The sequence below is a fragment of the Saccostrea echinata genome, unplaced genomic scaffold, assembly GCF_033153115.1.
Source record: "Saccostrea echinata isolate AGI-Se365-2 ecotype Australia unplaced genomic scaffold, CSIRO_AGI_Sech_v1 ptg000028l, whole genome shotgun sequence".
Taxonomy (NCBI): Eukaryota; Metazoa; Mollusca; class Bivalvia; order Ostreida; family Ostreidae; genus Saccostrea; species Saccostrea echinata.
This window is the reverse complement of record NW_026889777.1, coordinates 3,801,809-3,816,400: the sequence shown is the minus strand read 5'-3', so window position 1 is coordinate 3,816,400 and position 14,592 is coordinate 3,801,809.

Below are 14,592 nucleotides of genomic sequence, written 5' to 3'. Positions count from 1 at the left end.
ATAAGACTCTAAAAAATAAGAAAATTAAAAGTTACAAGACAGGTGTAGCTTCAAGTGTTGTCTTCTTATTTTCATTCATATGTTATCATAAAAACTGGGTATTTTTACATAATTTAAGGCGTTTTTTTCTGTATGATAAATTTTATTGCTAAAAGTTATATCGACTTAAAAAAATATTGATTTGAAAAATATTGATTTAAGCATGAGAATTAAATATATTTGTAGTTGTATAAATGTATTTGTAGATGTAGTTAGCTCGACAAACAATAAAAGTATATGCCTAATTGTTAAATTGATATAAATATGCTAGTATTTCTAAGGGGAAAGTTTGAAAATATTGTTCTCCGACTAACTTCGCGGGCGCGGAATTCTAATGAAACGTCATATCAAGCAGATTTATTGACGGCACATGCACAATGTACCATGTGTAAAGTGTCAGATATTAGTTGTATGACTATAGAGAAAAAAACTTATTGAAGAAGAAGGGGGCAAGAGAGCCATAGACTGTCCCCACTGAAGCAAATATCAATTTACAGCATTCTAATAGAGAGTCGCCCGCGTGGCGCAGTGTTTAGAGTGTCTGCTCTAGAGTCGTGGAGTAAGGAGCTGATCCTTACGTCGCGGGTTCGAATCCACCGTGGGACGTGGAGACTTGTCCTTCGGATGAGACGGTATAAACCGAGGTCCCGTTTCGCAGTAGATGTTGACACGAAAAAGATCCCTCACTGCTCAATGGCCCTGGTGCCGAGTATACTAGTAGGTATATTTGCGGTCCTCCACCGGCAAGTGGTGGCGTCTCCATATGAGTGAAAAATTCTCGAGAGGGACGTTAAACAACAACAACAACAAAAAATTCTAATAAAGAAGAAATATATATGCAAGTCTAGTGATAATTATACATTTTTTTAATTAATAAAGCTCACCAATCTCTCTTTGAAATAAAAAATTTTGTGCTTGCAAATTATGAATGATAGAAATCACTATGACTAAAATACAGAATGACAGCTGATCCCCCCCTTCATAATTTCAATGTTCCATTCATAAGAACATTTAGTATTAGTCATTTTAGTGGTAGAATCAAAAGTAATAATAATATGAAAGTGACACTGGCTATGTACTTTGTAAATGTTTGATGTTTTAACACCCTATGGTAAACGTAGGATCTGCCACATAGACGTGAACATCCACAGTCTTAACCCCCTTCCCACCCCTCGAATTAAAAAAAAGCAGTGAAACATGATGAATATATATGATATAAAATGTATAACTATCAGCACAACATACAACATACATCTTATTACTTAGAATGATGTTTAAAAAAAGTGCTTCATTTCAGTCAATCTGCATAAACTTAGTCACAATGTTAAAAGGGGAAAGAGTGGGGGTCAGCAAAATAAAAGGAAAAAAAGAGATTTAATCATCAAACTGCTAGTATTCTTCCTTATTTTTGGGATATGTTCGCGGATCTATACTTATACCCAGGTAAAAGAAAAACTGGAGGAGGGGCACAAAGATACTCTTTCCTCTCCCACTCTTCTAAGGTGGTGATAGGGACAGTAGCCCCCTATGACTATGATCTAACTGCTAATGCCTCTTCATCCCCCCTTTTCAAAATCTTTTTGAATTTGTAGCAGTCTATAATCGTATATGATAGTAAATACAAGGTACAGGAGCTTTCACTGAATCCCGAGTGAAGTGAAGATTCATTAGAATTCCCGCCCTCACGAAGTTAATTCCAATAACAATATTTTCTCGCTTCTTTCAGGGAAATATTCATATATTAATATCGATATATGTCTATATTTATTTTTACAAATCCACTTTACTATATTGATATGATTAAATAGCTTGCTTTGATCAGTATCTTCGAATTAATATCTTTTTTAAGTTGATAATACTTTTAGCAATAAAATCAATTAAATAAAAGAAGGTCCTTACATTATGTAAAAACAATTCAAAATATGTGCATAAATAAGGAGTTTTATTATACCTCATTATAATTATTCTATATACAACGCATTATCTGATTGGTTCTAGATTATTGCGAAGCCCTCGGGGAATATGATTTTTCTTGGCTGAGTAAATCTTCATATTTCCCTCATGACCATGCAATAAATGTATAATAACACATAATATGTTGACAAGACAATAAAATGTAAGACAATATACAAGTTATAACACAACATATGTAGAGACCTTTACGCTTCCGTAGTAGCATGCACACTACAAACAAATTTAATCGACTCGCCTCTTTATATTTCCAATGCTGGTATTCTTTACCTAGAGATTTCAACATTTTAGATCAATTTTTATCGCGTAATAACGAGAAAACTTACTCGCAATGAGAGATTAACTCGTTATAAGAAGATACTAAATCGTTATAACGAGATAAATAACTCGTTAAAAAAAGATACAAACTCCTTATTACGAGACACTAACTCGTTATAACGAGATACAAACTTGATTTTAAAGAGATAAGTATCTCGTTATAATGAGGTTAGTATTTTTTTTTTTTAAATTTTTCTCAGAAATGAGTCTTTTCGGCTTTCGTAAACGGTGTATGTTTGGTTTTTCCTTTTTGCCTTGTGTGTATGTGAGTGTGTGTGTGTTATTTGTCTCTTGCGTTTTTTTTAATGAATATTATTTCTCTCCTTACCTAAATGTCTACCTTTGTAACAAAATGCAGAAAATTTCATCAAGCAGTCTACGTCAGCTACTTTTCTTAAAGAATCAATCACATAACACGGAGTTGGACTTTCTATGGTCAAATGATCCTTATTGTTTGGCTGAGAAGTCTTCCAGTTTTGGTAGTCCAGTGATCTATTCATCATGTCAACAAAACGCTGTTCATGGTAAATATCATTGATACCAATCCAGTACTCATGCCCGAAAGATCTTCAACACAGAAGTTTAAATAAAACTTTAAACAAGATTACATGTTTCATAGTCAAGCGACCAAAGCAAATTCAGGGTATCATTTAATTTTCAGTTTTATAATACAATGTAATTATCATGTGGAAATCATTTTTACACTTGGGTACAGGACATAAGCTAAGTCTAATTACTTCGATTGTATTACAATGAAATTTTGCTTGCTTAAATGTCTTGAAATAATAAGTACAATATGTAAATTTTCATACTTCCATTTTAACTATCCATGTTTTAGGGTTTGAAACAATGACATATGAATTTCAAAATTTTGATTGGAAGGATAGCTGCCCATCGTTTTTACTGCAAAAATTTGTCTGACAGATGTCTGTGAGATTCAAATTGTAATTTATTTTCGGTAAAGGACCAACTTAGCCATAACAATGGCCTCAACCTTTGACCCAGGTGGTATGAATTAAACATTTTTTATCTAGAGGGATATAGCTGCTCATTCTAATCATGCAAACAGTTTGTTGGCGAGAGGTCCAGGAAAGTTTTGATCGTATTTTATTGACAATTTGTCAAAGGGATTGGACACAACTCCAAAGAACTTTTAAAAAATTTAAAATCACCATTTTTCTAAAGTCGATAATTTCAAAACGCACGACTTTTCTACACTTTATATAAATATTCCTCACGATACATTGTAAATTAAAAACTAGGCTTTTTGATATCACAGACAACTGCTTCTTCAATTAAATTGGAACTCAGTAATTTTAGTGTCTTTTATTGGTTAACAAAAAATTACTCTGATTCTACACAGAAGTACCGTGAAGTTGATATTAAAAAAGGATGCTGAAATTCCTTGTTGACAACATTTATGTACTCTTCCAAAAAAAAAAAAAAAAAAAAAACTGTTGGAATGCCGATAAGCACTAATGGTACCCCTTTACTAGCCGACATGTTTTTTTTTTATATTCCTATAAAGCAGAATTTATTTTCAAAAACGTCTACATGAGAAGAGAAGACTTCCTGCGGCCTTCAACCCAACATTAAGATATATCCACGACGTATTATCAATTAACAATAGTTACTTTCATTCATATTTTGACTCGATATATCCGACATTTCAAAGTGAGACACCACAGAGGCCGCCACATATGTTTCATATTTGGATGTTTATTTACTATAGATGTTAATGACCAACTAAATATAAATTGTATGACAAAAGAGATTTCAGCTTTTCCATCGTCAACTTTTTCTTATTTATATAGTAATACTCTGCATTAACCTGTTTATGGTGTTTACTTATTCGATACTCAAGAGCGTGTTCTGAGTATAATCAATTTTTAAACCGAGGCAGATTTGTTTTGTTTGTTTGTTGTTTAACGTCTCTCTCGAGAATTTTTCACTCATATGGAGACGCCTCCACTTGCCGGTGGAGAGCTATACTCGGCACTCAGGGCCATTGAGCAGTGAGATATCTTTTTCGTGCCAGCATCTACTGCGACACGGGACCTCGGTTTATACGGACCGGTCTCCACGTCCCCCAGTGGATCACTCATTAATATATTTCAGAGAAATAAAAAAAAATGTTCACAAGTATAAGACAGACTTTTAACAGTATAGGTTACCTGACTGGCGTTGGTGGCATACATGTATATATACATAATTACCAATTTGTGTACGTTTTCTGTTTCTTTCGTAATCAGACAGACGTATATATATGATTTTATTACGGTTTCAAATTTGTTTTCATAAGACATGCACTGTATAACTAACAGGTACTTTTAAAAACAATTATCAATATTATCTTATTGATTATTCTGATTATCTTATTATTATCTTACCTGATATGATGTTATATCTTACCTTGTGAGCATTTTTTCGGTCTCACTATCGGGGACCTCTGTAAGAATTCCGCCATGTCTTTGACATTCCCCGTGTGCCTCTAGAAATGTTCTACGTTCATTTAGCTTCCAGAAACACCGGTCATTAAAGAAAAGGGTGGAAATATTCGGACAATCATCTGTCAAAATTAAGAAGACTCAGTATACAAAGCTTTGAAGTAAATATTTAATTGTAGATATAGCTTCGTTATGCTCTCATAGTAGTAATTTAACTTTCAACCTTTGCTTTTATATAAATATATAAAATTAATTTACATGTACATTGTATAAGGTTTTTGTGCAATATTACTTACGCCCTAACGACCATTCAAGTACACAGATACACAGAAAAAACATTTGAAAATCCATCTCCCTGACCAGGTAGAGTAGGTCTTGAGTATAAGCTAGATATTAAAATCTAAAACTGCGTTCAAAATAAAAGAGCAAACAATAAAAGTAAAAAAAGAATATATTCTCTCTGATAAATAAAATATCACATTAAAGTTCAGCAAACTGATTGGAGGAAGTTCAAAGATCCATTTGTTTGCATAAAAGAATTCCATAAATTTAGGTTAGTGATAACGTTAAAACCCCAATCTGGGGAGGGGTGCATGTAAATTTTGATCAGGCAACCGATAAAATTGAAATGTAAATCTATTCCATATTTGATACCTACAGATTCTACCTTTGGATTATAAAACTACACTATTGAGACGGTAGGAAGTGCATTGTTTACAGTGATTTTCGGAGAGAAAAATATTTTTATCTTTTGCATAAAAATATAAATTGGGTCCTTTTTCCTCATTTTTTTTAAAGTAGCTGTATCCATCACCCTTGTACTTGACCCAAGGCAAAAATCCATATCGATTAATGCTCTGTCTGTAAAATTCATCAATTTATTATAATGCCATACTTTCAGATAAATGAAAGAAATATTGAACCGAAGCCATGAAAAAAAAAAAGATTAAAGGAAATATGATATCAGAAAGTTCATTAAATCCCGGAAATTTTGAAAGGAAGTCATGCAGAAGAAAGCTTCTTACTGAAATTTCCCTTCTGAATGTTAGAAAAACGAACGCCCACTTAAAAACTAGGACCAACAAACAATAAGTGAAACTGACTAAAAAGGCTGCATTGTGGGTTCAAAAATATTTTTTGTTTTGTTATAGCTCGCCTGGTTCAAAGTTTCTTGAAAACAATCTTTCTAAGCCAAAGGTTTAAGCGAGCTATTCTGATAATTTTGTTCGTCGTATGTCTGCTTGTCCTTTTGATAATTTTAATGGCTTCAACAAGTTAGGACACGCATTCATACGTTACATGGTTACATCTGTGACATGGAATTTGGTGATTTATTTCAATCCTGGGGGACAAAATGGTAGACTTGTAACCTGACCAAAACAGTAGCAGACATTTCTTTACTGTTCCAGAAATAGTGTCAACTCCTTGTTATATAGTGGGCAACTTCGCTAGTAATTAAAGTGTCTGTATTCCCTCATCTCAGAGATGAGAGGATATAATTAGGACACTTGGCTACTGAAGTTGTGTAGGAGACAGAAGTTTGTTTGTTGTCTGTATATCTTTCTTTGCTTACTCTTTGTGTCACCTGCAGAGCAGAGCGACACTTAGGGATCACTTTACCCTGCGTCTGTCTGTCCGTCTGTTACACCTTATATCTCGAGTACTGTAGGAGGTATGGATTTGATATTTTGCACATATATTGCTTGGCACTATGACTTTTATAAATTACCATGGTTACCGACCTAGTGACCTTTACCTTGGCCTTTGATCTACTTCTCAAAATAATTCATAGTGCAGATATATCATGTTTTTGACATTTAAGAGGTAAGTCTATGCTGTTTAACATGTGCATTGTTTGGCATTTCACATTATGATAAATAACAGCGTTACAATCCACTTGACCTTGGCTTTTGACCTACTTTGCAAAAAATACCCCGGGTAGTCTTATTTATCTTATGACCTTTGAATATTTAAGAGGCAAAGTTTTGATAATTTGCATTTATACATGTTTATGAGCTTATGATACTGGACTTTGAAACTGTATGATATTCATTTACCACACAAACTTATATTTAAGCACTATGAAAATACATGTTTTGGTATTCCACAATGGATCAATTGCAGTAAAGAAAGACTGAAATCTCTTTTGGAGGATTTCATGCGTGGATCTAGAGTGGACCCCCCCCCCCGGAATTTGCAGAGTTATTAAAAAGTATATACTGAAGCAAATAAAAAATGACTTTGGACCCTCCTAAAAAATGTAGATCCTACCATCACCACCACGAATTAGATCTTTTTCACGTTTGGGAAATGGATTTTACGGGGTTTTTGTTTTGTTTTTGTTTGTTTGTTTGTTTGTTTGTTTTTTTTTTGTTTGTTTGTTTGTTTGTTTTTTTTTTTTTTGCTTGTCAAGAAATTTCTGGGTTGGAAATTATTTTTGATTGGGATGGACCCACGCCTTGAAAAAATCCCTGAATCCGCGCTTGTGGAAACATGTATTTTAAAAATTAAATGATAAATAATTATTTTTAATAATTTCAATTCACTGATTCATTTAAGGGGTAAGGAACCATGTTTTCTTTGATTGTCATATTCTAACATAGTCTTGGATGTTTTTTTTTCCTTTGCAGGCAAATGCATGTACTGAATATTAAATAAATAGCGTACCACTCTTAGAATTATTTACATCTTTTTATTGAAGCTTCAAAACAGGCGACCCATGCCTTCCATGGAACACTCTAGTTACGTTTTTGATGGCTTCTCTAGAATGAGTCAACCGAGTTCGAAACTTGCTATGAAGTATTCTTGCTTGAAGGGGATCAAATTAGTTAAAAGGACCACGACCCCTTTATTTCAAGGGGTGGTAATTCCGAAATAGCAAAAATATAGTGGGTACATTGAAATATCTTTTTCTCAAGAATCTGGCAGAACACACAAAACATGCATGAAAGCTAACTTCCTAAATGAGTTTACATATAGTTTGTTCAACTCATGGTCGATCCACTGGGATAGGGTGGGATCACAATAGTGTATTGAAGATTTACCAGGAAATAGATATATATATATATATATATATATATATATATATATATATATATATATATATATATATATATATATATATATATATATATAAAATCTTTTAAGATCTTCTTCAGAACAGTCACAATATGGTGTTAAAATTTTTCATGAGGAAAAATGATCTTTTTAAAATCTTTAAAAAAAAAAGCAGAGGGCCAAGGTGACGCGGGTGAGTGTTGTGGTACATGGGCCTCTTGTTTTCTTTTCATTTTTTATAAAATAAACATAAAGTTATGAAGCTATTATTTAAGAGTCTAAATTTATGACACAAGAGTACTACATTTATCATGATTATAGTAGTAAACAGAATAATTTACACATATAATAAATAAAGGGTTCACAAAGAACCTTAAAAACATGTAAATGTATTTCAATGATATACCATTTCACTGACTGAGCAGTTTCTAAATGAGTTCCAAAATTTCTGTGTAATCACCCTTTTTATTAAAGTATACTAAGTATATATACAATAAAACTCAGGTCATTAGGAAGTCAGTGGGACTTCAAAAATTTCTCCCTTACATCCCAGATATTCTTTATATGGTATAAGGTGAAATATAAAGATAACGAACAGTATTCAATCTCGAAAGTTCAATGAAATGATACAAATTTGGAGCAGAGCAAACACAGACCTCAAAATTTAGAGGTGGGATCAAGTGCCATGGAGAAGTGAGCATCCCCTGCCGACCGGTCACACCTGCCGTGATCAGGTAAAAAACCTGGAAAAATCCATAGACAGTTCAGTGTATAAATAATGGCCTAATAATTAGTATGAAAAACGTCAGTCAGCATTTGACTCAATGATAGGTAATGTATGTGCTGACAAGGTCATTGTATCGACCATAAAACTTGCGAAATGATAACTTCAAATGAGACTATTGATATCTTTGTTTCATCAACTTGTTTGTCAATAGCTTGTCTCATTTGAGAAATTTTTCATATGTAGAGCATGTTCAGAGAGAGAGAGAGAGAGAGAGAGAGAGAAGATTACTCTATTGGATTACATAATTATGTATATTTGGAGTGAATGCAGTTACTCTCTGAAAAGTCTACTTTTTAATTGATCAACATATGCATGCATGATAGCTAAAAATAAATAAATTAATAGAATAATTCATATCTCAAAAGCAAATTATTCTCTATCCAAAAAGAGTACTTTTAAGTTATCACATGATAGCTAAAATAAATAAATAATGTAGAATAATAGAATAATTCATATTTCAAAAAGAAATACATGTACATGTAGAACACAGAATGTCAGCTCGCAATTTTGAAAGTGTCAATTCAAATTAAGTTACTTACTTTCAGTCATTCAATAGTAACTGTTTACAACAAATCTAAAAAAGTTTTACAAAATGTTAATGTCATGATAACTGCTATTTGAGAACAGACAAGTTTTGCACCAGATGGAATCGAACCATCACCAGTTATAAACTGGATACCAGTATGGTACAGTCTTAGTCTATTTACAAATGGCCTGTTTCTCTCTCATTGCAGTCCTTCATGATAATGTTCCATATCACATATCAAACATATATTTCAATTTCAACAATACGCAAAAACTTGTAGCTTTTCACATATCAAATCAAAATAATGTTATCACAAAATTCTATGCATATAAAATTAACATGCCAAGATTACCCAAAAGTATGCCTCCAACCCCCTTCCTGCTGCACTGCTTAGAGTGAATGTCTCTCTTCATTCTAGAGTCACAGATTAAGGAGTTGATCCTTATGGTATAGGTTTGCATCCATATGTAGGTCCTTCAGATGAAATGGTATAAACCAAGGTCCCATGTAGCAGTGGATGCTGGCAAAAAAAAAAAAAAAAAAAAAAAAAATCAAGCAAGCAAACAATCAATAAACATCAAATAACAATCAACTTACAACAATGACATCCCGAGTTATCAGTCAAGCATTCATAAACGATATAGCATCTGATATATGCCTTGGGTTCTGGTAAGCTAAAATCATTTATCTTACTTAGAGAAATAAATATTACTAGCTAGCTAAATATATCTGACACATGAAGTATGAAAAAAGGTATCTCCATAAAAAAAACATGAAAAAAAAAAACTGGCAAATGCAGTGCAATGACCATATTCAATATGTTTGAAATGATTGTTGAACTAAGAATATTTGCTTGCAATTCCAAATAACTACCTGACAATCAGAACTACATTAAGTCATTGTGCACAGGCTGTTCCTGTTAATTGATTTTTCCTGACAATTAAACTGTCCCTGTTAATTATATACATTGCAAATCTTATTCTTAGTGTCACTGTAATGTTTAGAAAACTTTCCAGGAAAAAAAATCTAAATTTCTACTCTGTCTTAATTTAATACAAGAATGTAACATATGGAAACACCTACCTCTAAGACTCCAAAACCTTCACCCGAAGAAATAAACTAGATTTTGCAAAGGGATATTTAATTACCAACTTAAAATCATATTTTCTTCCTTTCTCCTTTAGTGTACTTTTCAAAAACCCTAGTATTAAATATGAAACAAATCACACTTAGCATTAGGGAATTTTGTAATTAGTCACGTTGCAAATCTGCCAATGGCAAAGACCTAGTAATGATTTTACAGCTCAAAGTTATCAACTATCTAGTTCACTTTTGCACCCAAATCAGTAGATTCTGATGTGTGAGTTGTTACATGTAAAGAATTTCAAAGTACCTTGAACAAACTTCATCCTCAGAGACCCATGCACTTGAAAACAAGTACTTAGTTGGACAATGCAATAACTTCCTCTAGAGATTTCGGTGAAATACTAAATTGCTCCCTTTGAAACATGAAATTGCTGCTCCAGGAAGCAAATATGTTTGAAAAATGGACCTCAAAACACATCTTGCTGAGAATTTTCTAAAACACTTTTTGTAAGGGTACAAAGCAAGCTACAAAAACCAATTTGATGGATCTCATTCATTGCCTGCCTGGGTAGTCCATTCATGTACCATTTTAGGTAAATGAAGTAAAGGTAGAAAATTTTATTAAAAGTTAAAGAATGTTATTCACCAAGTGCCACCTGACTCTGTGTTACATGTAAGGGTATAAATTCAAACTTCTTTCAAATAATAAATTTGCCTTGCATTTACTTGTTCTACTTTTTTTTTCTTTTCTTTTCTTTTTCTTTTTTTTTTTCTTTTTTACATTTTTGAAATGATTTATTAACTTTGATCTCCATGTATGAAAATGACCTGAATACAATAAGAAACTGCATCTGTTTGCTATGTAGAGCAAGCACCATTTGCAGAAGATTACACTTTTTACAATCTTGGTTCTTTAAAGCAGCCCCAAAGTAAAATACTTAAAATATGCTAGTGCTGCAACCACTGTCTTGCAGTCCAAAAGTGGTGATATATAGTTTCAGGCAGAAACACAGCCTAAAACCATTCAATTAAAAGCCTTTAAGGTAGCAGACCACGAGTTGTATTCCAACTTGAAATCCCTTAACATCTGAACTGTTTTCCCACATCCATAAGAACATCAAGACATAAAGAGATCACCAACACTTGCTTCTGAGAATGCACAAGTCAAATCATATTGTTCCTCCTGAGAAGTCTAAAAAATATTTTAAAAATGAACTTCCTTGTTTGCCAACATAGATCTCAGAATAACAATTACAACTATGAATTCTACAATCATGTCACAGGTAAAACTAATCATGAGTGAACTCCCGATTAGAATCATTTCAAATTAATATTCTTAAATGCATCCCAGGACCAACATTATACCTAGAATGTCTTTATAATACCGAAGTTCAACTGTATATTTTCAAACACAACTAGAATTCCTAGCAATTACCACATATGTCAAGAAAGATGTACAACTTTGGACAGAAACCGACAAGAAGACATAAAACCAGCACAAGAATGCATGATACTAAACAGAGTAAAATTAGCATAATCACTTTGTTCTTACTTGCATATTACAGAGAGAAAATGTAACAAACAGCCCTGGCAAGGACCAGAAATCTCCATACTGCTCTCCTGGCATACTGGCCACTAGTGAAAAAAACTGTCAGATAAACACATTCCTCCTTCCTTAAATCATGCATGAATCTGGGGGTGTATCAGGATCCACCACCACCTTCCAATTTTAAAAATTTCTATATAAATGTAACGAAAAACTGACCTTGGATACCCTCCCCCCTCACAGGAAACAAAGACCCCTCTCTTAATTAAGATGGTAAGGAGAGTAATGTAACTGAAAAAATTCATTAAATGTTGTTTCTCCCATCCTCCCACCCCCATTTTTCTGGGTCTGACATCTGTTAAAGTTGATATAGGAACCCTGAAGCCACCACCTGTAAAAACTTCCTGGATCTGCACCTGTCATGTCTTCCTCTCCAAGAGACAAAACCTGTTTCATGGCTACATTTCCCTTTCCTTATAATTTCACCCTTGAGGACAAGCCAGGCTTACTCCCTGCTGGACTTTTAGTGTCACTTCAAGAGAATTGCACAGCACCAACTATAAGACTGAGAAAAATGCTATGAATTTTAAGTCCCTTGAACACGAGACAGATAGTAACTCTCCATTTACACTAAAAACAATAAAAACCCTCCTTGACTGCCATACTTACATGGTTTGCCCTCTCCTATTTCCTCTCCGCTGAGGACACTTTCAAAAGACAACTTTGATTTAACAACCAAGTAGAAAGCAAATGCATGCAACTGACAAGCCCTTTCTCCCCAACTTTAAATTGGTCTCAAATAAACTACTTGATGCACTTAACAAACCTGAACAATGACCACAACTACAAGCTTGTCAAAAGATGTGGATGGGGTGGGATGAGCTTGCACCCCTTTTCATAAAAATTATCATATCAATTATATCAATAAATTCATTATGTATCTGTTTTAAGACAGACTGCCAAGGTTTCTTTAAAAATGTGAAAAAAGATTTCAAGAATGCTTAAGAACCCACTAATATAGTACCCATGGATAAAAACTATCTTGTTTAGTGGTATCCTCACCTCCTCTCCAGAAACCTGCCAGTGGCGATATGGCTCTGCCACCATCATCAAAGACACGCTTATAATTACAGGGTTTTAGAACGTTTTCAGCATGTTGACCGTATCAAAGACACTAAAACATCCATACTTCAACTCTTTCAATGGCTAACAAAAAAACAAAACAAAACAACCCAACTGCCTCTAACAGATTGGTAAATAAATCATGAAATCTATACAAGATTAGGCTAGATCTACCAAGTACCAAAAATGTTTCATTTCACATATACCAAACAGCCTTTTCACACATGAAGCATTTGTGAAACAAATCATTTCCAGCATTTTCATCAAATATTTTCTGTAGCCTTGGGCCAACTAAGTCAGGAATAACCTCACAACAGTTGACCAAGAACAAGATCATAATTTTTTTTTTTTCCAGTTTTCACAGACATGGAATAGTTGGAATACTGGTATGTCAATGATCTAGATCATACAAAAACATTCAAATCTTATCCTTGTCCTTCCACGATTGCAATATTGAAGTTTCACCCTACCTCTTGCATAAATGCAATAGATCTACAGAGCATTTTCTTCTCAAATTTAGAACTGCTCCTTTATATTTTCATGTCTTACAGGCATAACAAGTTGGAACTTAACAGATGAGGGAGAAAAATGCAATGGACCAGACCAGGATTTGAACCCTGGTCCCCTGAATTTCCAGTCAGGTGCTCTACCAACTGAGCTATCTGGCCTCTGATGATCAAATCAACCCAGACTCTTTTCTAGCAGGACTTTCACCTGTCACTTCAAGAGCATCGATGGCACAGCACCAAATGTAACAGATAAGGGAGACATACCAGGATTCAAACCTACTGAATCTCCATTCAGGTGCTCTACCAAGTCATCTGGCCAGTGACAATAGAACCCGTCTGAACACCACAAACATTGTACAAGTCACATCCCATCAATGAACACTAGAACCTCCCAAAACATGACATTCTAAATCATGGAATTTCCATTTTTACCCGTCAAATCAACAGCAATTCCACACACACTTAACTCATCCATAAGCATTCCAGAAATGAGGCTATTCCAAAAATTAAAACTATCAGGTTATCTTCAATTGCAAATGCTACATTGCCATCAAAATTCAAGTCAGAATTGCACAACTGCTCCAGAAAAGTACACCAATACATAAACATGATAAAGAACACAATTAACCACAACAACCATGAAAAAAACTGATGCATAGAAAAAAAGGACTTATAAACGTCCTTGGTACTCACATTTTTGGAGGACTGCTCCTCAGCTCAGCACCTTCTTCAAAATTCTTCCAGGTTTTTGTTTTAAACAGCTATTTACTAATATTTATTGTTATATGACTGGCAGCTAATCCTCTTTCCATTGAAGAAATAATTGCATATTTCATAATTTTCTTCTCAAAAAATAAATAAAATAAAATAATTAATTTTTTTTTTTTTAAATTACTGGCTTACTTCAGAGAGAATTTCTTTAATGTAGAGAATGAGCTGTCAAAATATGAAGAGCATGTCATTTGTAAGAGTTTTGCCCCTTTGACAAATGGCAAGTTCTGAATTCTTCCGCATTTTCCATCAAGTATATTTTTTCACTATTTCCCTTCATGTTTTATTTAATAGAATGTCCAAAAGTACACGTTTCCATGTTTTGTCTGAAGTTACATTCTAGTTTTTATTTTATGACCAGGTTTGTGTTAGTCACTTCATTTAAATTTGGGACTTAAGAAAATTTTGGGGCA